The 26,871-nt window shown below is 38.8% G+C and overlaps 1 protein-coding gene and 1 long non-coding RNA gene across 4 annotated transcripts in view; both read right to left on the reverse strand.

The window, feature by feature from the left end:
* LOC122831158 (neural cell adhesion molecule L1.1-like) overlaps positions 1-18,323 on the reverse strand; it is a 46,699-nt gene extending 28,376 nt beyond the window's left edge. For all 3 annotated transcript variants that reach the window (XM_044117333.1, XM_044117247.1, XM_044117165.1), the window contains exons 1-2: positions 18,121-18,323; positions 14,471-14,628 (exon numbers count right to left, since the gene is read on the reverse strand). The gene's annotated coding sequence lies outside the window, so the exon portion shown is untranslated. The remainder of the gene's footprint in view (positions 1-14,470; positions 14,629-18,120) is intronic.
* A 5,762-nt stretch (positions 18,324-24,085) lies between these two features.
* On the reverse strand, positions 24,086-25,014 carry LOC122831316. The gene is made up of 2 exons (XR_006370676.1): positions 24,799-25,014; positions 24,086-24,312 (listed from the first exon to the last, which is right to left on the reverse strand). It is a non-coding gene; the product is annotated as an uncharacterized LOC122831316 (long non-coding RNA).
* Between the last annotated feature and the right edge of the window lie 1,857 nt (positions 25,015-26,871).

The following is a 26,871-nucleotide window of genomic DNA, read 5'->3' on the forward strand; positions in this document are numbered from 1 at the left end:
CAGCTTTCAGGTTCAGAGTGTTTCTAGTTTTACACCTGGAGGTCCTGAAATATGAAGACGAAAGGTCAGAGGTCGTTATTGGACGTGTCGTATCGTATCAGTCTGTAAGTGCTCTTTGGCTCAGGACTTCTCAGACACACATGGTGTTGGAGGCGGTGGCAGCTGGCCTGTGGACCCCCTGGGGGCTAATTGTTATGCAACCTGTGCCCAGAACACATCACTCTCTGCAACACACATCCATCTTCATGACGACTGTAATTTATGCCCAGCCCAGTCATTAGAGGAGACACTTCATACTTTCTGCAGGGGCTGCATTAGGAGGTTGTAGCAGCTGCTAACTGTGGAGAAACCTTGATGCTAGCGTGGAGCTAACTGGGCTAACGAAGCAGCAGATCACTGTGATGCTTAAACAGCTCCAGTTTTTACTCCATTGGGTGTTTCCAACCCGTTCCAGTGGATCTGAGAGGCTTTAGACGGCGGAGCAGATGGGTCCAATCAGCCGCTACTCCCAGTGGAGGGCGGAGGAAGAGGGCAGGAGGGGAGGCGGCGGGGGCAATCTAATCAGGGACCAGGGGGCAGAACGGGGTGCAGGTGCAACCCAGCAAGAAATTAACTCACTGATAGATTCCCTTCTGCAGGAATAAAAATCAGCAAAGGTGGACGGAGAGACGAGGAGAAGGAGAGAAGGAAGAAAGATGAGGGTAATTATCAGACATACGAGATGAAAAGTAAAGAGGTTTCCCTGCTTTCCCCCCGTTGGACTGTCCATGTGGCCTAAATTCAACTGATTTCATTATTCATGAGTCACACACACACACACACACACACAGAGGTAAGTGGTTGGTTATTTCCTGGTGAGTCCTGATGACGAGGAACCAAAACCGACTGAATGAGAAGCGATTTGTAGCCTGAAGTTTTAATCAATCAAGTTTATTTCACATTTCAGCAACACGGCCGTTTAAAGTGCTTTACATCTTAAAAAGACAAAAAAAAAATACTGAAAACATCAAACAGTCACCAACAAACATTACAATTTATCGAGTGACATCATCAAAATCATCAATATGTTGGTCGATGTTCTAGTTATTATTAATCAAAATGATCTAAACAGGTGAATTTTTAGCCTTGATTTAAATGAATTCATGGTTTCGGCTGTTTTGCAGTTTTCTGGAAGTTTATTCCATATTTAACTTTATGAACCTGTTATGGAGAAGCAGCATTCAGCTTCTATGTACCACATATCTGGAATAAACAGCCGAATTACTGAGTTCCTTTAAATCTGGTCTAAAAACTCACCAGTTCAGAGTTTATTTTGATTATTAATTAATGAAACGTTGACCAACATATTGGATGTTTTTTTAAGATTTAAAGCACTTTGAACTGCCATGTTACTGAAATGTGCTACAAATATAAACTCGATTGATTGATTGATTGATTGATTGATTGATTGATTGGTGAACTAACTGGATTTAAAGAATGAGCTGAGCTCTGAACACAGTCTGTTGCAGAAATGAACTCATTAAATCCTGAAAGATAACCCATGGTAACAGTTGAACTGAGGTTTCCTCCAGCCAGTGAAGTTAGCACTTCCTCTGGCAGCCGTCCAAACAAATCAAGTGATTCCCGGCAGCGGAGGAGAGCTCTGATCAGAAAGAGGAGCGCTGCCGTTAACGGGCGTGGCGGAGGAAGAAGACAGAAAGTTCTTCCTCACAAGCTGAAATCAGCATGCAGGTGTTCTGGAGTCTTCCTCAGAACGGCAGCCAAACGTCACCTTGACCCCATCCTGTCCTCAGATTGGATCATTTATCTGTGGAACTGATGTTGGTATGAGAGAGTTTTAGAGCCAGACTAAGATTTGATGTTTTTTTAATTACGAGAATAAAGTCTGAATATTAGCAGAATAAATACATAAAATTACAGGAAGTTATGAGAAATTATGAGAAAAGAAGATGTTTGTCAGATTCTTTCTACATAACTGACTCATTTAATCAAAACCTGCTGCTGGTAATAATTTGATGCTGTTGTGTTAAAAATGACACCAACAAACAGAGAAGCAGCATTCAGCTCCATAAATCTGGAACAAACTTCCAGAAAACTAAAAACCAGCTGAAACACTGAGTTCCTTTAAATCATAGCTGGTTATTGTGTCTTTTGAACCATAATAAATGCAACATTGATCAACATATTTGATGTGAATGGATGTTTTTGGTGATGACACCTGATAAAATATAATGTTTGTTCTCAAACTGATGACGTTTTGGTGACTGTTTTTGTTTTTATGATTCAGAGCCCTGTGAACTGCTTTGCTGCTGAAATATCAGATACAAATAAACTTGATTAATGATTGATTGATTGATTGATTGATCATTTCTCATTTTAGATTCTGTTCTCCATGGAGGAATTCTCCTAAAATTACTTCTTCTGACTATTTCACTCAGCTGCTCTCATTCGCTGTAAAAGTCTTTTGTTTTTCCTGAAATCTAAAAAATAAATACAATTTATTTTGGTTTTGCAATAAAAATGTTTTATGTAGTGTATATTTATAAAACTAGGGATAAGAAGGTTTTCTGGTTCTAGAAAATTTTTATTTTGTTGCAACGGCTGAAAAGGTTTCTGACCTTTGAACCCAGACGTTTATCTATAGAATGCACCATTATTGGGTTCTGTTGTTTTATTTATTTTTCTAACTCCATAAACATCCATCCATTAATGTTTGTCTTGCTGTCGGTCGTGTGCAGCGTTGGTGGCTTATCTCCTGCACACAGTCACACCTGGGGCGATTTAGAGGCTTTCAGCAGGAAAACCTGAACCATGCATGCATGACGGGAACATGCAAACCCCCAACATGAAATCTGACCGAGGAACTTCCTACTTTGAGGAAACGTCACCCAACATGCAGCCGACTGTTTATTCTGCTCATAATCTCTGTCACCAGATTGGATTATTAATCCCAGCCGTCACCAGGGGCAAAAATGATGTTTCTTTTCCATGAGAAACGTTGTGTGTCAAACAAACTAAAATGCTGAACTCAAACTGGAACCCCTGATTCGATTGATGTTTGACAGCAAAAAACTGAAGAAATCTTCTGGTTTCACCACATTTTACACTCTTGATTAAGGAAAATCCATCCAACAAATGAGATTTTGATACGTTCTGTTGGGAAAACACCAAGAATCTTACAACGCCCTGGGTGGGCGTTGTAAGATTCAATATGGCCGCCACAAAGTGGCAGATAAACTGTTTATATGAACACATAGTTGGCTCAGATTAAGTACAGCTGAATTTCTGTGAAAATGTGAGAACAAATCAGTTTAAATGTCTCCTGATAAATAAAACGGTGGGGTGTCAGTATGTGGGTGTTTTTGATGTTTTCCTGGCTGTGGATCAGGGTGGAGGGGCCGAGTTTCAGCTAATTGATCTCCAACCTGCCAGACGTCAAAGTGTCCTTGGATAAGACGGGGAACCCCCACACTGCCCTCGATATGCTAATTGCTGTGCAACGGGGTGTGCATTGTGTGAGTCTGTGTGCAAATGGGTTAATCATAGAGCGCCTGATAACAGCTCAATCTGTCTGCAAACGCAGGAAATAATTCATTCATCAACAAGAGCAGATAAACTCTTTCCTGCCAGAAAACATGCTAACCTCTTCTGGTAAACAGTTCCACAATATAGTCCCAAAAACAAAAAAAAGCTTTTCAGAAATCACCAGAGATGCTCATAAATTTAATGTTTAAATCTTAAATAAAATGTCTTTTAAGAAGAGCTGAAGTGTGGCTCACTGTTTGCTTGGTGGGTTGACTTCAACCCCCCTCAGACTCTTAGGGTCAATCTGGCCTTAATGTGTGCTCTGTTGGACCGGAATGTGTCTTTAAGAGAAAATGGTTTTAATAGAGGAATTATTGATTGGTGAAGGCCTCTACATTTCTAATTAAAGATGAAGAAGAACAGAATAACCAATGAACAATATAGAAAGGTAAAGGCAGAAGCCAAAAACAAAAAGTTACCGGTGGTCAAAAAAGTGAAAAATTACAAAATTTTATAACAATGAATATTAATGCTAACTTAATATTAGCATTAATGGTAAATACCAAACATGTTTGTTACATCTTTTTAGATAATGAGATTCCAGTCTGCTCAGTTCTGTCTATTCTGAGCTCTATAGGGCCTCCTGTCACTTTAAATCCAATTAAACCAGTGCTGACCACGCCCCCTTACTCAACGTTTACACTCGCATGTGAAAAAGGCTGCAAACGGATGTACAATTATACAACCATCCGTCTTTGAAAAGCAGAAGTGGAGCCTCCTGCACAACCAACAAGAATGCAGCAAGTGGTTTCTGGATGGCAAAGCATTTTCCAGCAGCCATTGTACAGCGCATACAGTGGTTAAACTAGCTGACCAAATGTGCTGGAGTTCAGCTTAGGTTGCCAGGTAATGGGGAAGAGTTCCGCTGGGGTTGCTAGGTAACAGACGGAGTTTTGGTGGGGTTGCTAGGTAACAGACGGAGTTTTGGTGGGGTTGCTAGGTAACGGATAATGCCTGCAGATTTATGACGTTACATTTCAGAGGTTTTTGAAACGGCTCATCTTCAAAACACCAAAAAACATTCATTACCAAGAACCAGATGGGTAATTTGTTGAAGTGCTTGGCTGTTTCTAGAAGCCGTAGAAACCCAAATGGAAGAACAAAAACAGGCAAAATGTATATTTTGCATATGTTCCCTTTCAAAAGGCTCTTCCTGTATCTCTCTTGCGTTGAGTTTTTGTGACATTTACAGACTGAAATCCAGAATACAGTCATTTCATTGCTCAGAACGTTTCTTTTCTCATTCAAATTAGGCATTACGCTGAAACATAGTCCAAACACTTCTGGGTTACCAACCCCTCACATGACCGCCCAAACACACACACACACACACACTTCTCAGACACAAAGCCACTTGCCCGTGTGTGTCTGTAATTTCCTGTCCCCAACACGACAAACAAAGCAATTGCAGAGGAATGCATAAATCTGTCATTAGTGAAGGCATGCTGCTGCCTGAACAGCGACCCACTCCGGGTGGGTCCATTAGATTTAGCCGAGGGGCGAGAGGCTCCAGCTGAGAGAGGGGCGAACCTCAGGGCGCAAACAGAGACACGCCAAGCAAAGATTTCACTCCCATCGTTATTCTGGATTAGTCAAAAATACAAAAGTTAATCCTGATTAGTTAAGAATTAAGGTAAAAGTATAATCGTCTCATGAACTACAATCTGCTTTCATCTGTTTCTACAACAACATATCTGGGCCACTGTGAGAAAAAAAACAAGTAGTAAAATTCTGCCAAAAAACTCAGACTTAGAGACTAAGTTATAAGACGACCCTTATAAAATCAAATGTCGGGTTTATGGGTCCACTGACTGACCCAATGGCTGCAGGATTTCTCTGGACTCTGATGCTTCTTGAGGTCTGAAGGACAAACTAAAGAGGAAGTGTGCTTGATCTACCAGGCAGACTGAAACCCTAACAGTTGAGGAGGAGCGCAATGCAACCGTTTCATAGTTTCTCACACAGCAGTGGAGCTTGAGAGCAGATGTGATCTATGCAGGCCTGTGGGTACTGAATGCAGATATCATCTGGTTTTGGTACCAGATAGTGCATTGTACTGCTGATCATTTTTAATTTGAAGGCAAGATTTCATCCCTCTGCTCTCTTTCCAATATTCTCCTCAGATTTTCTCCCAGCACAGATCAAACCGAACCGCTCCAACCTCTCTGCTCACTTGCAAAAGGCCCTGATTGCAATAGATACCACTGTGGCTCATTAATATTCATAAGCGCACTAGTTGCCCGGATGTTCGGACAAACAAAACACAAACAGAGAAATCTGAACAAAGAAGAAGATGAAGACGTCTCGGGAGCTTTGTTTCAATATTCTTTGATACAGAAGCTGGAGAAACTTTAACAATGGTTGAAATGCTGAGGACTCAAAGTGGAAACAAGGCAGCAACGGTTGAAAGGTGGGTTTGTTTTCTGCCTCTGGACGGCGTGACAGCTACAGGGGGGCGGGTACCCAAACATTATACTCAAGTATTTGAACTACTTCAACATATTTTTACTCAGGTAAAAGTACAAAGTAGCCATCCAGGAAATTACTAAAGAGTAAAAAGGTATTTGTTAGAAAGTCTGTTCAAGTACTGAGTAAATGATCAAATTATCAATTATTTAATATTTAACAATTAGTTACCACCCAACTCTGCTTGTACTAGTAGTAAAATGTCATCTGCAATCGGTGCCATTCTTTTCTGCTCTTGCTGTACCGTCGCCTAGCAACCGTTCCAGCCAATAGAATGACGGTGCTCCTCTGGGTGCGCTTGATAATACCTCCTGGGTGTGCCTGTGTGGCTACCACAGGTAGCTGTAGCTCCTCCTCTTCGGTTTTCTGCTCCTTCCTGCATGTTACAGGAAGTCATGACTTTTGTAAAGTCATGACTTTACAAAAGACAAATCGTTTGATTTCCAACTGAGCTTATCGAGACTTAAAGAGAGATCGCCTGCAATCGTTTGTTGTGTAAACACAAAACTGGTAGCATATCTGTGTTCTCTGTAGTCAGGATTGCTAAACCAATCTCAAATGCCTGCTCTTCCTTTTACTGAAACTGGTTTAGACCACATTTCAAGTCAATGATGTTACCAACGGAAATAGATTAGATTTTTTTATAACTTTTTAAATATTTTGGTTAAATATAACCAGCAGGCTGCTTTCAAGCTGTAAGTTCTCAACTTTTGGCAGTAAAATTCCTCCATATGTGTTCAGCAAATTGGCTTTGTTCAGGCTCCACTTTCTGTGATACATTTTTCATTCCCCACAGCACTGGTCTGCGTTTTTCCCTGAATAATCCTTTATTTTACTCTTGTTTTGTTTTGTCAGCACACACCAAAATAACCCAGAACAAACTCTCTTCTTTCTGTCCACTGATTTTCTCCCCACTCGGTTTCCTGCAGAGATTTTCTGGTGGAACAAAGATAAAGTAAAATAGATCACTTATGTTTGTAACTTAATGCACATCTAATCTGTTTTAATAACAGGCAGAGATAAAAAAAAAAAGGTTTGATTGATCGATCAGAACAGGTCTGGTTCTCCATCCAGGTTTTATATTTAAAGCCAAATCAATGTTAATTAGGGGTGCACCAGTTTATTGGCCAGCTGATTTATTGGCACCAATTTCCTTACTTCAGTGATGGGCTGATCCTTACATGTGAATCTGATCTTATCCGCCTCAGTAAAGGACTAAAGATCAGCTGCTCTCATTCAGAGAGGTTGACTGACAGACCAGCTCCTGTCTGCATGTTTGCAGTTAACAATAGTCACTCCACTGTTGCCAACTCAGCAACGTTTCAAACAAAAAAAAAACTGGCATCGGCCAAAATCAGAATCTGCAGGTCAGGATTTTTACAAATATGTAACCGGCAACCAACCAGAAAACTGCAAAAAGAAAAAGACAGAATATAATTTTCAACTTTCTACAGATTCTGGTTGATTTAAAACAAATATAATCAGCAGACTTGTTTCAGTTTGCAGAAGAAATAATGAGTTCAGCCAATTCCAGAAACAAATAACTTTCCATAATTATCCTGGGAATCATTTTATTGTGTCCAACCTGAGAAAAAGTAAAAACTTTCTGAAATGCAATGAGAGGTTTTGTTTCTTCTTTTATTTAGAAAACCTTTTTCTTCATTTCCTGTGAAGCTTTAGAGCTCGTCAACGAGTCGGAGGAGAAAGACATAAATTTGCTCAGTGTAATATGTGTTGATGTCCCTCCCATCACTTTCTGTCGCCCCCCATCGCCATGGTAACCTCCAGCGCCACACGGCCGTGTATCTGTCCCCATCCCCCGTCCCTCCCTGAGTCCTCCCATCCCCCTCTCCGTCTCACCACACCTCATCTCCAGAGCCACTCCCAGCATCCACTTGACTCACCTCCAAACACACACACACACACACACGCACACACACACACACGCACACACACACACACCCACACACGCACACACACACACACACACACACACACACACTCCTCCGGCCTTCATGTTCTTCGCTCTGCAGTGCTTAGAGCCACAGACTTTTTAAATCCAGTCCAATCGAAGAAAGAAAATCTACACGCCTTCCATCTGTAGCAAAAACTACAAACCAAATGTATTAATTAAGAGAATCAGGAGAATTATTGTCCAAGTCTTAAAGGTGTTTATTCTGTTTTAGGGTCAAACAGAGACAACTGGAGTTTATCTTCCAGTTCTAAACCTGAAAGTGAGTAAAAACAGGAACATGCAGACAAATAACCACAGTCACAAACATTTAGGGCAACAGGAAGAGGTGAAATAATCTACCTATGATTTTTATTGTCCATGAAATCCTCATTTTGCTCTATAAACTACCCAACCAATCTGAATAAGTTTGGACTGTCAGGGAAAATGGAAAAACTGCCAGGATTGTTTAAAGTGAAGTTCTGTGAAGTGATTCAAGACGTTATTTTGTAAATCTGTCTTTCTGTCATAACTAAAAGAAGCAGTGTTGGGTTATCCAGGCACTCAGTGCCATTTTATAGTACAGTCCAGTAACTATGTTACCTTCACTTGTTATAAAATAAAATTGACTTCATAATTCCACAACATGCTGCTATTTGCCAACCTCTCCTCTGAAATGATTCAGGTTTATTCCTCAACTCGAGTCTGAAGGTTTTGATGGCAGGAAGCGTCAGCCTTCAGTTTGAATCGGCTTCAGATCATGAGAGGAACCAACAGCAGCTCTCTGTAACGCCACAGACAGACAAACAGTGATGAGAAACTGGTTTCTAGAGGAAATGTTGCAACATTGTCCAAAACTTTATGCGTCTTTCAGTCCAGAATGTGCAGTTCTTTGTGACTCTGAAAAACATCAACAAGCTCATCGTTTTCCCAAAACCTAACGCCGCTCATTCCAACATGTTCGTGTAAAACACAGGAAATAATTGTGCAGCATTTGGCTGGATGACAGATGAGTGACTGATGAAACAGTTAGCCGGAGCGCTGACCAACACAGCCGCCTCTGTTTTTGTGGTCACATGATAATAATAAAAAATCAGAGGTCACATATTTGTTACTCGCAGGATGAGTGTTTCTCTTTGTTCTCTTCAGCGAATCCGTTTAAGTCACTAAAGTTAGATTAGCTGCTTCTGACCAGATTAAGGTCTCAAACTCAGATAAGCTGCTTAAAACAGTCCCTAACGTGAGCTAATGTTCAACATGTCCAACAAACCAACACACACACACACACACACACACACACACACACACACACACACTCTCTCTCAGAGGAAGGGGGTGACTGAAGGAAGAAAAATTAAGCAGGGCACGCCTTAATTTCATTAATACAACAACCTCGTCTTAATGGGCACAAGAGGAAAAGAACAGAGCAAAAGAGAAAGCAGGACAACGGATGAGAGAAAAGGGATGATGGATAAGGAATCCAGAGGATTAATTTAGCTAATCTCATTTAGTCAAGCAGACCTCCATCTCACCCTCATTTCTGATAAAAAAACCTTTCAGTCTGCCTCTGAAACACTAAAGACTCACTTTGTAAAAGGACAAGAGGGATTTTTTTCCTTTATGTAAAACAGAAGCTGGAAGCAGAAACTGAAAAACTGACACCAGAAAGTCAGAGAACGATCAGAAAATCTTGTTTTGAGGTGAAGGTTAATGCTTCCAGATGAGTTTTAAAAATATTCAAACACATTAAATAAGTGAAACCGCCGTATTTCCTGGGTTTAGCAACCAGAACCTCCAGCAAATAGCATCTAAAAACGCTCATAACTTCATATTTTAACAGTTCAAACAGTAAATAGGGAGAACGTCCTAGATGCACAACGCAGCGTTAACACAGATCCTTCCTCCCAGCAGCTGTTGGACTTCATATCCATCACTTCTCCCAACAGACTCAGGAACTGTTTACGCTCCTGCTGGCACCTGCACAGCTTTCTACGCATTTCAAACATTTCTGTTCATATCTGCACAGCTCTTTTATTGTCGCTTGTTGTAAATATTTTGTTCACTTTTAATGCACTAATACACATGTACGTTTTGAAAATCTTTTACAAACCTTCCCAGCTGCATATTCCTAATATAGCAATAAAGTTGCTGAGTTGGCAACAGTGGAATGACTGTTATGAACTGTAAACATGCAGACATGACCTGCTGGGAGGACGTGGAGCAAAAAGGGCAGCAGCTGATTTTCATTCCTTTTCTTCACATGGAAGAACCGAGCGATCACCCATCTCCCAAACGTAAGGCTGGTTTATGAGCCGACTCTTAGTTTTGGTGTTCTTGTGTTGCGTCACCAGCCTGTTTCTGCACGAGGTTGAAATTTCACATGAACAAACTTCACCAGTCGCTTGGCTGGACGAGGGAAAATTATTTTTGCTGCAGATGAACTGGAAATTAATAAAGAGGGAGCGATTTTGAGCTGTTCACACCTGCTGTTGACGATGCATCCTGGGTTCCCAACAGGTGGAAACGACTGTAGGCTCTGAGCCACACAGCAGGTCTGAAGGCATCCGAACCGAATTAGTTCAAGGATAAAAGTGCAAACAGCAGGAGGGAAAATGAGCTCGAGTTTTTTAACTAGTCTGGCTTTATGTTGATGTTATATAGAAATAGAGATTAGCCCTGTCAAAATAAACAATAAATCAATTAATGGCATAATAAAATAAAATGAGCTAATAATTTATCATTTTTCTCCTTCTATAAAAATCTGGATGATAAAACTCTTCAGTCTGGTACTTTGGTCTCAACTGGCCTTTTCTTTGAAAGACAGTTTTGTTTATGATTCATTTTATTTACATTTGTTTATGTATTTTGTATATTAAAAATGTCCTCCAGTTCCAGTGTTAAAGGTTCATTAGAAGCTTCCTGAGAAGATGTGACCATTATATTACTTGAAAATGGTCTTGGAACAACATTATTGTTTACTGCAATAACGTTTGGGACAACTTATGGTCGTAGGTCTAGTTGCAGCTTTAGTTTGTTTTCATGCAGCTTTGATGAAAACATTTGAATCGATTTATAAAAGATTTTTACACTTCAGGTTCAGCTGAGAGTCGAGACAGAACCGGCATTTCTCAGATTGTGGTTATTGGTGGAAACAGAACCGGAGCTCAGGAATCACCAGAACGTTTTTCTGGGACATAAAGTTCATCTCATAACGGAGAAACATACCGTATTTTCCAGACTATAGAGCGCACCTCACTATCAGTTGTACCTACAAAGTTTTCTTAAGAAAAAGGAAACATGCATGTATAAGCCGCTGGTATCTGCGCCGCTCCCGGTTTTCCCTCTGCCAGATCTACAGCCTTCAACTTAAAAGCTGCATCATATAAACTTCTTCATGTATTTCCATGATGAGTTTGAAAACATTTCTCCGTCGTGTCTGCTGCTAGCATGTGCATGTTCTAAATGAAACTCAGAGCTTTCTTCTTTGATTTACAATTGTGACTTCCAATGAGTCACTTCCTGCTGAAGAGCCCCCTGGTGGCTGAAGAAGAATCCACAGAAAAGCCGCGCCGGGCTGTAAGTCGCATGATTTAAAGTGTGGGGGGAAAAGTAGCGGCTTATAGTCCGAAAAATACGGTAATTAAAAATAAACATTTTTCAACTAAATTCACAGCTATAAATTAACAATAAAAACGATTTTCAATGAGAAACTGAATGTGTATGATGGAACGGTTAGACACTTTGCAATTAAATCTTTACTTCAAACAAGTAAAAAACAAAACAAGAATGAAAATAAATGTATATATTATAATGACATACAAAAAAACTTTAAAAACCAGATGAGAAGGAGTAGGAAGAAGTCCAATATTGTTAAATCTGGTTGTCTCTTACAAATATATCACAAATTATCCACATTAAACATCAAATTTTTACTGTAATATCCATGTAATAAAATCTAGTCTGAGACTTTATTGAAAATTGTAAACATCATAAACAGATCAGGGCAAAAATCCCAACATATTATGAGTAAAAATAATTAGGGAATAAAAATCTGCTGAAACCAAGACGGCTGCTTTCAGCTCAACGACGCAGAGTGTGTCACGGATTACACAGAAAAAACGCCTCCATGTTTATCGTAGTTTTGGTCTTTATGAATAATCTCTGCTGAGTAATTTAATTAGTCGCCTTGGCAGCGATACTGAGGTCATTATGAAACAAACAGAAGACCGGTCAAACATCGTCCAGTTGGAGCAAACTGGATCATTTTCTAATTTTCTTCAACTGTAGCTTTGAAATATGTCTCCATATTTCTACGGGCATCCAGCAGCAGATGTTTCTTCTTCATCTTGTTTTATTTTTTATCTTCCTAATTGAAACGCTGCCGTGTATCTTGCTGAGTGGTTATGCTTTTATTGTGTAGGACTTTAAAGCGCTCTAATGGATTATTGACTGGGGAAAAAAAAGAAGTCATCTGGAAGACAATAAAGAATATTTTATTTTATTGTATTGCAAATTAAGACCGGAGTATTTAAACATATGGATTACTTCATTTTGGCTTCGACTAATGACAGGATTTAAATGGGAGATAAAATAAAATGAAATCAGCAAGACGAGAGAGAGACTGAATGTAAACCTTCAAACATACGAACAGAAACTCAATGACATGAACATTCAGTCATATTCAATAAATTAGAATATGTTAAATAACCTAAAATCAGATATTAAAGATACTTAATTTCTCTACTAAAATGTTTTATCTGAAATAGGAATATCAGATTTTGGCTGCATTCCCACCAGGCCTGTTTAATTCTGGGAAAATACAACCAAAGCTAACATGCTAGCCTAGCGCTAGCAGGAGAAATGTCTCCTGGTCTTCAGCCAAAGACTAAAGAGAAATCCTCCAACACTAAAATCTGAAGTTGCTCTCAGTGTCGTTAGAGGTTTTTGTGTGGTTTCCTTCAGTGGTTGTTGGTGCAGCGCCCCCACAGGCCAGGAGGGGAACAGGTCGCTCAAAGGGTTTGGCTGGTTTGACTCAGCCCATTGTGAAAGTTGATAGCATCTCAGCAGACCCCACACATGCTGGACATGAACTGTTTAGACCTTTACCTTCAGGTTGGCGCTACAGAAGCAAGTTTTCCCCCCAGACTGTCTCTCTGATCGACACTAATCAGGAAATCCTCAGAGCCCAGATCGATAAAACACGTCTGGACTGATTCAACCTCGTCTTCTCTTTAAAAAACAACCTGAATAAATGTATGGCAACAAACCAACAACAGGCAGCTGAATGAGGAGTTTACCTGCATTCATTTTGCCTTCAGTTCATGTTGGAAAAACAAACTGGAAGATGCTGTGGCAGGAGCATTAATTATTCATCTGGACTCTTCTGGTTTCTGGAGTGATTACAAGCCTATTTTTATTTTCTCTAATCTAATCCTAAATCCTTAGTTGCTGGTGTTGCCAGCAGTTTGATGGTCTCTGTGCCAGAAGGAGGCGTCGACCTTTTGACCTCTGGCTGCTAGTTTCTGTTTCTGATGATATTCCAATGTTCCCAAAAACTTCCAAACAGAAGCAGCTAGTTTCTGGAACGGCATTCCTAAAGCTCTGACCTCAACCCTTTTAAAAAGTAATGGACGTAAAACCAGGGTTTGTTGCAGGAAACAATTTAATTTATGAACTCCAACTCTGCCAAAAAAAAGAAAAAAGGCCAAGCGTTTCTCAGATTTAAGGCAGACGTGTGTCTGAGGTGCAACTCAGTGATTTAAGTATTGCTGCAGCTGACTGTGGAGAAAAAGAGACACTAAAATAAATCATTTTAATTGATAAACATAACTTTAGACAGCAGAATGTCTAATGTCTTGATTTGACCAAATTCCCGTCCCATTGAAAAGTCAAACCAGATCAGAAACAGATTATTCTTCATAGAAGGTAATCTGGAATAGTTAGGAAGCCACACAAGTGTAAATAATTAATCAAATTCTGCTACAGTGCATTATTTCATTCAATATTAATAAAAACAAGCGCCTGCAGATGATGGAGGATGTCAGGCTGGAGAAGGAGGAACTCCTCCCTGAAGGCTGATCCAGTCGGTTTCTAAGCCACATCCTGACTACAGGTGACAGCAAAGCAGAACATGAATGAACCTGAGCAGAATAAAAATGTCTCCCTGGCTGGTTTAATTTTCCAGGCCAGACTGCCACTCCTACCTCGATCCACATGGGGATTTCATAAAACAGACACACACACTTTGGGTCAAATTTAAATCAATGTGCCTTCTAGGTTGTGCAGTCCAGATTAAGGCGTCCAGAACTCGTTTCAGTGTTTCACAGACCAACTCAGAGACATTTCAGCTTTCCATACCTGCAGCTGTGTTACGTAAGAGACGGTTAAGCCTCCAGCTGAGATCCGTCCTGACACACAAACACACTGACACCCAGACACACGCAGCGGCCTGCCAAGCCTTTGTTTTACCTCTGCAGGTGTTTCCCCGTCTTCCCGTCTTTTATCCCTTCGTTTTCTCCTCCTCACATTCCTGTCTCCATCTCCGCTTCTCCTTTATCTCAGCATCTTTTCACTTCTGTCTCCTGGCTCGTTCCCTTTCTCCACTCTTTTTTCTTCTTGCTTTGAATCTGCAGTGGATCATAAAACACACCCTTCAGAGCTCCGTCTCCAAACCCCCCCGTTTCTCCGCTCCCGGCTCTCTGATTGGCTCATCCGCACCGATGACATCAGCCTCCTCCATCGCAGCCTCCCTCTCCTCTCCATCTATTCCCTCGGTACTTTGCGCCCCTCCCTTTTTCTTTACCTCCATCTCTCTTGGTCCCATATCCTGCTTTTCATTTTTACTGGTGGTGAACTGGTTAGATTGTTAGAAAACCACTGGGGAGAACAAAAAACACGGATCTGTTGTTCCTTCAAAATGCTGCTTCATCACACGTCTGTATGAAGGGATGAAAATTATTTCAGTAATCAGTAGATTAATCAGTAGATTAATCAGTAGATTATCCAGAGTTACTTAAGCTTTAAGTATTAACTGATTTCATGACAAAATTTAAAGTTTTATCCCTATTGTCACAATAAATGTTTTTATTATTATCTATAAATGATAATATTGTTGTTTTGAAACCATTTTCAAATAATATAATGTAATGGCATAATGACAATGCAAGAACACATTAAATAAAGTTTAATTTCTGATGAATACTTTACACTGGAAGACATTTTAAATATCCTAAATGATATTTATTATTGAAGATTATTTTATTAACTTAATTGTTGTTTTTGCAGAAACAACAAATAACACAAATAAAATGAATCATGAAGAGTCCTTTCAAAAAGGGCTGCTTGAAAAAATGACCAGACTGAAGAATTTTATTATCCAGATTTTGGTAGAAAAAGAAAAAAAAAAGAGAAAAATGATAAATCAAGCAAATGGAAATTATTGAGCTCGTTTTAATTCATCATGTAATTATTTGATTTATTGTGAAAGGCCTGGCAATATATTTATGTTAAAAAACGTTAAAGATGCTTTTTAACATTTTTCACGTTTATTTTCTTTCGGATCATTTTCCTGGTCACCTAGTTTTTAATTTTGCTTAATAAATGTAATAAATTGTATTTTTGTGACATGAATATTTTTGTATCAAGAATAATGTTATTTTTATGCACATACTTTTACTAGTTTTACTACTTAAATATGAAAATATAAAACTGTAAATTTTGTCTAAATATTTTTTACTATGTTTATTATGTTTTAAGACATATTTAATATTTAAACTCCTCTTAGACCTTTAGATTTTCCCCTTTCAGAGATTTTCACACAATCACTGTTCAGGTTTTCTGAATATTTTATTTTATTGATTTATGATTTTATTATTTTATCACCAAATGTTTTGCTGAAGCTGAAGTCTAATCCTGTAAAATCTTCAGAAACGTTTTGATGATTTAATCCATAGTTTAATTTCTGAATGTTTATAAATCAAATAAAGTTTTTTTTTGTCTTCTGTCATCAGCTTGTTTCCCATTGCTGCACTTTTCTGTTAAACCACTAAACTTTAATCTGATCACACTATTATTCTGACATGTTTTCTACATAAAACACTGAAGACAAATTAAAATACACTTATGTGGCCACTAGAAGGCGCTACCACTCATTGTTTTAACATGATGACTGCATAAGGTTGAATTTATTTGTTTTAGTGGTGCTGTGGGCATTCTGCCATAGAAGAGGTGAGTATCGCCATAGCAACCATTGTTCGTTACTTAATGAGGTCCATCTTCCAGTTAGTTATGTTATTCCTGATGAAGCCAACAGGAACCATGGCTCATCCTGCACCAATAAGAAAATACAGAAATGTTCTTGATATATTTTGAGATTTAGTATTTTAGGAGTTGTTTTTCTTTTTTTAAAGTGATTATTGAAAAGTCCTGCAATGCGTCTCACCCAGTGAGAGAGGGAATAAACAATGGATGAATAACTGTTTATTTATTATTTAATAAAAACCACAGCATCACAGTCAGGAAATAATTTAGTCTCGTTTCCAGTTTGTGCTGCTGGTTGTTCAAGGGTTTTTCTTACCTAAGATATAAAATGATGAATATATGGTGTATTTATATCATTTTATTTCATATGATCAGAGTCATTGTCATAATAATAAGTTGTAAATGTTTTAAACCTGCTGTGGTTAGAGGAGTCATATTGTTTGTTTTTTCTTCCTGGTTTTATTGCCGCTCTGTTTCCAGTCACTTTGGCAGCCGTTTTCATTCTGGCAGTTTTTTGAAGCCGGTGCAATATGGCGACCCATTTGTGCCCTTTTTGTCAAACACGTTGGGAGCCGTATGATAATCGTTGTGAATGCCCCCCGCCGTTGGATGTGACTCGTTTGATAAAGGATGTGGCAGCCCCATGTGGTGCCGCTCATCTCGCTCTGCTAGAGCATATGTTGGGCTGGAACCGTGTGTCTGAGGAAAAGCACTAAGAAACGTTTCTGCAGCATCTACCAAAAACAGACAGGACCGTTTACAGGATAACCCAACAATCTTTATGAGGCAGAGTAGTCCATCTGGGATTATATTCACAGCAGCAGTATGTAATTTTGCACTGAAAGAACAAAAAAATCATTTTGCTTGTTATCAAAGAAACTCAAGTTCTCTAAAAGCATTTCTTTTTAAAGTGGAACTAAATCCGTTGTGAAAACAGTTTTATGTCAAATATTTGGGGAATCAAACAAATTTACACAAAAAATATAATTTGCAAATAAACGTAAAAACAGCACGCTTAGCGACTAATTTAGACAATTTACTTGCAAAAAAAAAGAGGTTTCGTTGCTCTAAATGAGTAACTAAACTTCTTTAGTTTTAGAGGTTTAGTTACCTCTAAGGAAATCTGTGGAAATATGGGTTGAGCCCGTTAAATAAAAAAGCGATAAAAAGATACAGCATCAATTCCAAGTCACCATGCAAACATCGGCTGAACCACACCAACCAAGAAACACCTTTTACACATTCAAAAAAGAGACTTGTGGCACAAACTGAACACAATAAATATCAAAACAAAATGGGAAATATAACTATTATAGTAACTATCACAATCCAATCAACCACCAATTCTGCAAAATAACTAATTAATAATGGGATATCTCTACATGTTTATGCTTTTCTGCATATCTTAAAGTATAAATAAAAACTATAAAATTGACTTATTTTGCCATTTCCTCAGGTGCCTATAAAAATATTTTTATAGCCACCAATTTGGTTGACTATATTTTTATTATCTGAAGTAAGTGTTAAAATAAACTTATGCCAACGAATAAGATTTTTTTAATTAAAAGAATAAAGCCATAATATTATAGTCATACTATTAGTACAATAAAGACGTGAAATTACGCGAAAAAGAGTCGTTTTAATGAAAGCGATGCTTCGATAAGAGCTGACGTGACCAGACTTGTAAAAATGTAATTATTTTTAAAATTATTACTAATTCTCCTAATTTACAACCTTACTCTGGTGATATTATGATCGTATTCTCATAAGACGTTTTATCCTGTCGTTCTTATTCTCGAAAAGAAGAAACCTTAGCCTGGCCCTAATAAAAACTATGCGGTTATATTGTATTAACCTACCGTCTCCTGCCGTTAAGTTTCAGCTCCTCCGTTATCACGGTGTGTTGTCTTGAACCGTAAAAAAACGTCTCTCTCTGAATTTCCGGTGTGTTAGTTTTCTAAGACACCGGAAGGTAGGCTAACAAATGGAGGGATAAGCTAGCACAGGGCTAGCAGATGGCTAACCAAAGTTCACTGAACGGACGTTTAATGGCGTCTCATTTTACGTCGGCCGAACGTCGTCGACAAACGTTCTTGGCAACGTTCAGTGCTAGGTCGTTACAATCTGTTTCGATGAGTTTATTCTAGTTTTTTTTCGCAGTTTTCATATTTTACCCATCTGAAATCCTCTTTTTTGTCGCCTGATCGAATAGTATAACGTTCTTTCTGTCTTTATTGCTCAATCTGTTCGGTCTGTGTCCAGGTTCAGTAGCATTGCTAGAAGTAAGTGTGATACACCACAAAGTGAAAGATTGTAACCATCATTTGTTTATATAGTCAAGAAAATTTAAGTGTATAAGCCACCACATAAATTATTGCAATGCATTATATATGGTTTTTTTAGAGTCAAATTTACCAAAATATAACGTCAAATTAAACAAAGGGAACCAAATTATAGACAGCGCTCCACCAGGAGACCCAGAGTGAGGAGCCCCGGCCCCTCAGACAGAGTTTGGGGAAGAAGACGGCGGTCGCTCTCTCATTCACTGGAGTTGTTCTTGTTTACAGGCTCCTTTCTCCAGAAGAAAGGAGAAGCAGAGACAAGAAAACTAAACATCATTACAGCTGTTTCATTCCACCTGAGACGTGTAACATAAGTCTTGGGTTGGACCATTTAAATTGCTACTATTATGGCTTTTCAGGAAAAGAAAGCAGGTTATTATCATATCTTCAGTACATCCTCTCCCTTTTTCCCATGTTCTGATCTTCTGCTTTGCAAATTGAGTTTGTTTCGAAGCAGCTATCTGCTCCATTATCTTCTCCACATCAAGTGGGTGGTTTTTCTCCTCCATACATTTCCTCCATCCTTCTTCACTAAAGCTTTAATTCAGTTAACCTCAGTGTGTGTGCGTGTGTGTGTGTGTGTGTCTGCAGGAGAGAGGGGATGGTTAAAATGCAACAATCAATAAAATAGATGCTGATCATGGTTTGTGTCCTTGTCTCATTTCTGCCGTTGTCTAGGACATGTCATCAATACACTGAGACGTCTGTAGGGATGTTGTTTACTAGAAACGTGACTCAAGTTTTCTTGACTGGAATACAAAATATGCGTAAACACACACATACACACACTCTGACAACTTGTCGATCAATGACAACCTGCCATACCTCCGCCTCTTCAATGCCAAATTACAAAGAAGAAACTGAGGATAAATATTTTAACAAAACTTTGTTAAAATATTAATGTCATTCTTACAAATATGTCTTGCATGTTTTTATTTTTGGTACACAATGAATTTGCTTTTGGTACTATAAGTGATTTTAGGTTTCTATATTGGGCTTATAAAAAGTGATCTGAAACATATTTCTATAATTATTCCACAATAATAATTTAGATTTAGACCACTTTACTGCTACAAAATATGTAAAGAATTATACTTTGGAATGTTTTTTATTTGATAATCCTTAATTATTACATTCATTTAGCATAAATGCTGCATCATACATACTGATTTTAGATGGCCATAAGATCTGTTGCATAACATTTTATTATCAGAGGACATATTATGACTTTATAACCAAATAATAACATTTTTCAACACAATCCCTTTTGATTATGAATATGTAATATTTTATATTAATCACATCAAAGTTGATATCACCACAAGTTTATGGGTTTAAATATATATTTATTTTTAAAATATTTTTCTTATTTTCTCTCCAACTTTGAGGCCCCTCTGGCGCCCCTTGGTGGCTCTCCAGGGAATCGCAGCCCCAACACTGATGTAAACTATGTGGCTATAATTATTTATTGTCGTAATTGAATTAGATTCTCATTTTCCTCTGGAGCCTGGTGTTGCTCTAGTAGGCATCTTGCTGCTGTTGGGAGACAAAATGTTGATAAACTGGAATATTTTTATGGTTTCTGTTGCAGAAGAACACATAATGTCATGCTCCTGCTCAGCTAAGTAAAATGTCTAAAGGTCTGAGTAAAATACCACCCACAGGAATGTATTGAATGTTTCATAATTTCACAATATTTGAAGTTAAATTGAAGATGCCAGTGAAGTTACTAAAGTGCTATTTGTGTGTTACCCACCAGAGGGCGCTCTGATCTAGGAAATAATACGTTTCTCTGTTCTGTAGAGTAATTTAACTTCCTTTTAAGAACTGCTCGGAGTTTCTAAGTTTTTAAGATTCACATCAGAAGCAAAACTGACTGAGAAATGTAACATGTGGTTTTGTTGCCCTGGTAAGGTGAGGTTTCAAGGGAGAACTTGATCTTACTGTCTGCATGTTTAGGAGAATTTGGTTGTACTGTAGCTGATTCATCACTAAAATAAAGAGACAAAAGTAGAAATTAAAACAAATGTGCAGTAAGGATCAGAGAAAACCTAAATTTATAGCAGATAATCAATTATTCTGACAATCATTGAATCAAATAAATTCTGTAACTGCATAAACCTTGATAGGGATTATCCGGACCGAACCGTTAGACGGACCGAACCGTTAGATGGAGAGCTGGTCAGAGGTCAGCCCAGGAGTTTGGTGCAACGACAAGCTTTTTTATAAATAAACATGTAGATTATTAATGTAAATGAATGAAACAATGCTCCACATGAACTAGCTTCTTGTTCTTAATTTCCCCATTTTTACACAATCTTAACCTGAAGCTGACATTAATACGTAATGATTCTATATATTTACCGTTGCCGCCCCCTTCGACTCGCACGCGGCGCTCTGAGACATGCGCAGTGTTTGTCTCGGAAAAGATGCCCATCTAATCATCAGTAATAAATTTGCCTACATAAATCATAAGAAAGTATATAATCACATGTAAATTCAGCAACGCATTGCTTTCAGAGACGGTGGGAACCACGTCCAACTTTAAGCATCACTTTGAAAGGTAAGCTCTGTGGAGGTTAGTAAAGCCAGCTGCACAGGGACAATATAAAGTAATTAGTATTTTAATCTGTATGTTTTGCATCCAGTGAAAACAAGAAAGTTGACAAACAAACTGGACAGTATGCTGACATTTTAGTGACATTTTCACAGTTGTGGTCTTGACATAAAAGTCCTCAATGTCAGAGACTGAAACCATCAAAAAGAGGTCTTGAGACCGGTCTCGTCCAACATCAGTGTGTGTGTGTGTGTGTGTGTGTGTGTGTGTGATTGTGTCTCTGTGTTGGATTGTGATGGATGTATGCTGGGAAATTAAATAGTAAAATAATTCAGCTGGAGATGAAAACGGCTTCAGGGAAACTGAGTTCTTCAAAATCAGCTCCATAACCTGCTAATTAGCTCTGATGCTAATTAACATTCAGAGCCTGACATCAGCTGGAAAAGGTCCAGTCAAAGAAGAGACATGGTCATTTTATTGTGGACCTGGCAGCAGTTTCTAAAAGTGGATTCAGGTCGAAGGTATTGAAGGACCGGCTTGATGGGCGCAGCAGGAGGAAACGTTCCCGGCCTCTTGATGAGTGGAAACGAGCACAACGTGTCAGTATCTGCAGCAGACGAGCCAATGACAGCATTTCTCTCAAAAACACTGGAGAGGATCTCTGGGTGAACGATTCAACGTTCAAACGCTCCAAAATACTTTCATACCGAACCCATAGGGGGCAGTGTAGCGCAAAGTAAAACCTGTCAGCCAATCAGAATCCTTCAAAACAATTACAACTTCCTGTTAGTAATTCAACATGGCGCCAGAGGTTCATTAACAGGTTGAACTGCTTTTAAATGGCTTGTTAGAAAACAAAGTCAATGAAACAAGATAATGTTGATTCAGAAAAGTGTCAAAATAAGTATGTGGAAATACTGGTCAAGTATATATAGATGTCTACATAAATTTTAAAGCATTATTTTAATGCATTTAAATTTACACACATTTATTGGCGACCCTTTGTTAAAAATATCAGGTGTTTTGGTTTAAGGCCCTAATCCTGTCAGTGACATGGATTCCTAACGTTTATACTGCAGAAAAACTAAATGTCACTCAGTATTTCTGGTCAAGTTTCCTGTGTAAATATCTTACACTTGAAATAAGAAAAAAACTAACTTACAAGTAACTTCTCAGCAAAATACAGGAGTTTGTTTTCAGTCAATAATTCCTTAATGTTGATGAGAAAGTTCCACTAGCAGAAAACATGGGGAATATATAATTATGAGTGAAACAATCTAGTTTTTCACCAGATTCTACTGTTCTTGTCTTTGTTTTGATGAACGTTTTTTGTTATCTTAGCATATGTTTTTAAAACATATGCTAAGGAACTGTTGACTTAAAACAAGCTCATATTTATTGAGGAAAAGTTATTTCAAAGTTAGTTTTGTCTTATTTCAAGAGCACTAAGATATTTGCACTGGAAACTGAACCAAAGACACTTTGTAAGATTTTGTAAACAAGGTTTCTTTTGGGTTTTACTTCATTTTCTGACTCTTCCTATGGAATAAACAAAATAAGTGCAAATGTAAACAGAAAAACATGTTGTAATCGTCCCAGTAATAAAGGCGTGCACTGGAAAAACTTCCCCACACTGCTTTACATGTAGATGTGCTTGAACGCGACGCATTTTGTTGTGTTTTCAATGTCATTAAAACCTCTTTAGAAAGCTCCCTCTCCCGCTGGTGGGCTCCCGCTGCTTCCTGACACTTATTAATGTCGTTGCCTGGAGGGGCCGTGACTCCCACAGTCACCACTGCAGTCAAGGCGTGGGAAACATTACAGCCTAGCATCAGCATGAACAAGCTGCTCACAAACGTCTCCCAGTCGCACCGTTTCAGCTGATCAGACAGCAGGATACATTAAACTGCATCAGGGGAGCATTGAATCATAACACGGGATAAAACGGGGAAATGTTGAACATTTAAAGCAAATTACTCCTTTTCTCTGTTTTAGAGAGTTCTGATGTGAATCAGTGAGCTAATTGTTAGCTGAGCGTTTTCTCATTTTCACTGCATTTAGCTAAACCAGTGGTGTCCAAACTGTGGTCCAGGGGCCATTTATGACCCATTCTGTGTGGTCAATTCAAGAATTATGAAACTGTAGCCTGTCTATCACAGGTGTAGATGAAAACGTTTTATTTTCAATTAAATGCTTACCCTAATTAAATATTTTTATATTGTAATTTACTCACAGTGGAAAATGTTAAACATAATATATAAAACCAAGTTTATTTTTATAAACTTTTGATTAATTTATTAAACTTGGTTAAACATAGCAGGTGTTTTGACAGGAAGCGACTAAAATCTTTTTCTCATAAGATAATAAATGTGCTCAATCAATTCCAAGAGAATATGAAAACTAAAAATTTCTTTTAATACACAAAATCTGCAAAAATCATTTTGAAGCTTTGGGTCATTTTTTACAAAAAACAGCTTTACTACTTGATTTTAATCTTTATATTATTATTCATTTGATTTCTATTCACTTGTCAATTTTGGCCCACATGACAAAAAGTTTGGACTTTTCTGCTCTAAATTAATATTTACAAATTACTGTCAATATGTAACAATATCAGCTCTGATATCGGCCCATTTTATTCTTTTTCTCCACTGTGACATTCAGCTGTAATTTAATAATAACTAATTTTTACTAACTTTTAGCACCGTTTGTAAACTTTCAGTTGACTAAAGTTTGAGGTTTTGGTTATTGGCTGTTAAGTTTTTAAGTATTTAGACGTTAATATTAATGCTTTTATTTTGAAGACTGTAACTCCAAAGTTCAGTTTCTTCTCCTCACCTACCATCAATCATTTGTTCCCAATAAGCTGATTCCAAACAGGAATAAGATAAAACCAGACAGTGGAGAACGAGACAAAGACATAAACAATGTCTAGGGGTTTTATAATACACATAATGTTAAAGTTAAACTGGTGCTCGAACATCCACCTTGTGTTCTTCAGTCCAGTGAAGCTCTATCTGTTCGGCACACAAAGCATCCAGCGTTGCCTTGCCGGAAAGCAGATCCATGATTTAGAATGGCCTAGTTAAAGTCCAGACTGAATCCAACTGAGAATCTTTGGAAAGACTTGATTGAATCTCGCTGAATCTAACCTATTTGGAAAGAGAAATGGGTAAAAAGTTCAGTTTCTAGATGTAGAAACTAAAAGAATAGACAAAATTCACTTGCTGCTTTATGAGAAATTCAAACTCAGTTCAATTCAAAAAATACTTTACTGAATCAAAAGGGAAATGAAATGTAACTCATATCATGACATTTTTTCCAAGAGTTATTGTAAGTACTGTAGTAATGGCTGTTGGCAGAGCTCTTGTAGCTGTCTGTATTACAGTGAATTTGAAGAAGCCTCTGACTGAAGACACCGTCAGCTGTCCAAACCAAGGACAGCAGTTTTGGGTCGTCCAATAAAAGCAATATTCCTCCAGAAAGGCAGGAATTAAAATTTGAAAAAGGAAGTAGTCACTCCAACATGCAGCACAATTCTAAACATTAAATAAAATAAACTAAATATCTGTCATACATGTTCTGATTTATAACCAACATAAACAAGATTCCTGGAAAGAATGAAATGATTTATCGACCTGCTTTCAGGAGCTCTTTGTCCTTGATCCTCACCTTCTGCTTACAAATTAACCAACTTATTGCTGCTGTAAAACCGCTAAGCAAACATACAGAACACTGATTTCTATTTAGAGTTTAAAATAACAGCTTATTGACCGAGAGGAAGAGAGGAAAGAAAAGTGAGTTATTGAGCCTAATCACTGCAGAGCTGCAGCAGCATGCTGTCCGCCCTTGTGACAGTTTCATTATCAGGGCTGGTATGCAACACAAGAGTCGTTTCCCCTAATGATGCCCTGCCTTCCACACCTCAGGACAAGTGAGTGTGGCTGACGTGACTGTGGCGAGACAGCGACAGGGAGGACAGATCATCTGGCCACATTGGTTGGGTGTGGCAGCCAATCACAGGGCAGCGCTCAACTCCTGCCCCGGCGGCTGAAACCTGAAAGAAGATTTACTTCATAACGGCCATTTTTATTCCACCTTCAAGCTTCTGCTTCCCAGCGGGAGAAAACCCAGAGGAACCAAACCTGCTGGAGGGAATGTTTATCCGTGGCGCAGTCATAAAAACTGTTGTTTTCATGGGGCTTTGTCCCAAGAACCTTGGGAGTTCTTTTGAACTCTCAAAGTCCAAAAGAATACAAGCCGATGTGACTGGCAGACATTTTGGGAGTCGGGGCCTCAAGTGAAAAAAATTGGAGAACCTTTGTAGTCAGCAGACTTTTGGTTATATGTTTGAAATATGCAAACCTATATGTGTGTATAAGTGATACCTACAAACACCTACGAAGCAACTGGACCTGGTGGGTCCAGGAACTTCAACTCCAAACAATAATGCATTTCTAGGAGCTGTAAAGAAAACAGGATGACATCCAGATCTATGATGGTGTTGTGGCCTGTGTGGAGTTTATAGGCACCAACTACAAACTACAAACCACTATTTGAATCAGTGCAACAACACTGACACCACATGCTGCGGCTCATTTCAGCCAAACAAATTTCTGTAGTGAGGCACCCATGTTCTAATTATGGACTTTAGCTGGGGGGGAACGGTGTGTGTGTGTGTGTGTGTGTGTGTAATGGGGGAACTCTGCAGATGATTTACCTGAGTAATAATTATGAGGTTTAAATGTCGGTTTATCAAACTAATTGCTTTAGCGTTGAGTAACGACACTCTCCTTGTTCAGAGCTTCCAAAACGTCAGAGATGGGGGCGTTTGGTATTTTGTTGGCTCTGGTTGGCGTCTGGCATGGAGTTGGGGGTCAGGTAGTCTTTTGGTTCTGTCGGGGTCGTTGGGATGTTTGGCTCCTGGTTTCTGTCTGGCTAACGGAGCCTCCGGGTTCTGGCTGGGAGCGGTCAGGACAGTGACAGTGGACCGGGGCTTGGTGTTGGTTCTCCCTGAGATGACTTTGCAGTGAAGGTGATGCAGCCTAAACCTTACTGACATATCCTGGTCAAAGACAACGCCGAGGTTCTTTACGTTGTTACCGGAAGCCAACTGACTGAGAACGGACCCCTGTGGTTCTCCACAAGTAACGCCAGAGCAGGAAGACCATAGTTACCAACATCTACCTCAAGTTTCAGTGTATCTTTGTATTTTTCATTGGATAATCATTGCCAGGAAGGACGGTGTACCACTGTTCCATGTTTTCTTTATTTGTGGATATTATCTCTTTCTGTGGTTCAATGGAGTCCCAAAGCCTGAGAAATGTCAGGAATGGAGGAAGATCTTCTGTCGTAATCCCTAAAAGGAGCAGCTGAAAGGAAGGATCTGTCTCACTGTATAGGTCACTCACCTGACGCTGACTCATCGCGACTCATTGCTGCTCTATGGTAATGCGTCACAAATTCACTCCAGTGACAAAGATACACTTGGCAACGATCCCATCATGACTATGAAACATTGCTGGACAGTTTCAGATCAGACTCCAGAACTGCCCTCTCTGAGGTTGGAATAATACAAACAGGAAACAAGGAAACAATGAGCCGATTCATCCCATCAACTGCATTCCAGCACTTCCTCCTTTCAGCAGAAAATCTCCTCCTAATACGGAAAACAACACAGGTTGTTTTCTGAGGCGTCTCATGAAACGCAG

The sequence above is a fragment of the Gambusia affinis genome, linkage group LG01 (genome assembly GCF_019740435.1).
Source record: "Gambusia affinis linkage group LG01, SWU_Gaff_1.0, whole genome shotgun sequence".
Classification (NCBI taxonomy): Eukaryota; Metazoa; Chordata; class Actinopteri; order Cyprinodontiformes; family Poeciliidae; genus Gambusia; species Gambusia affinis.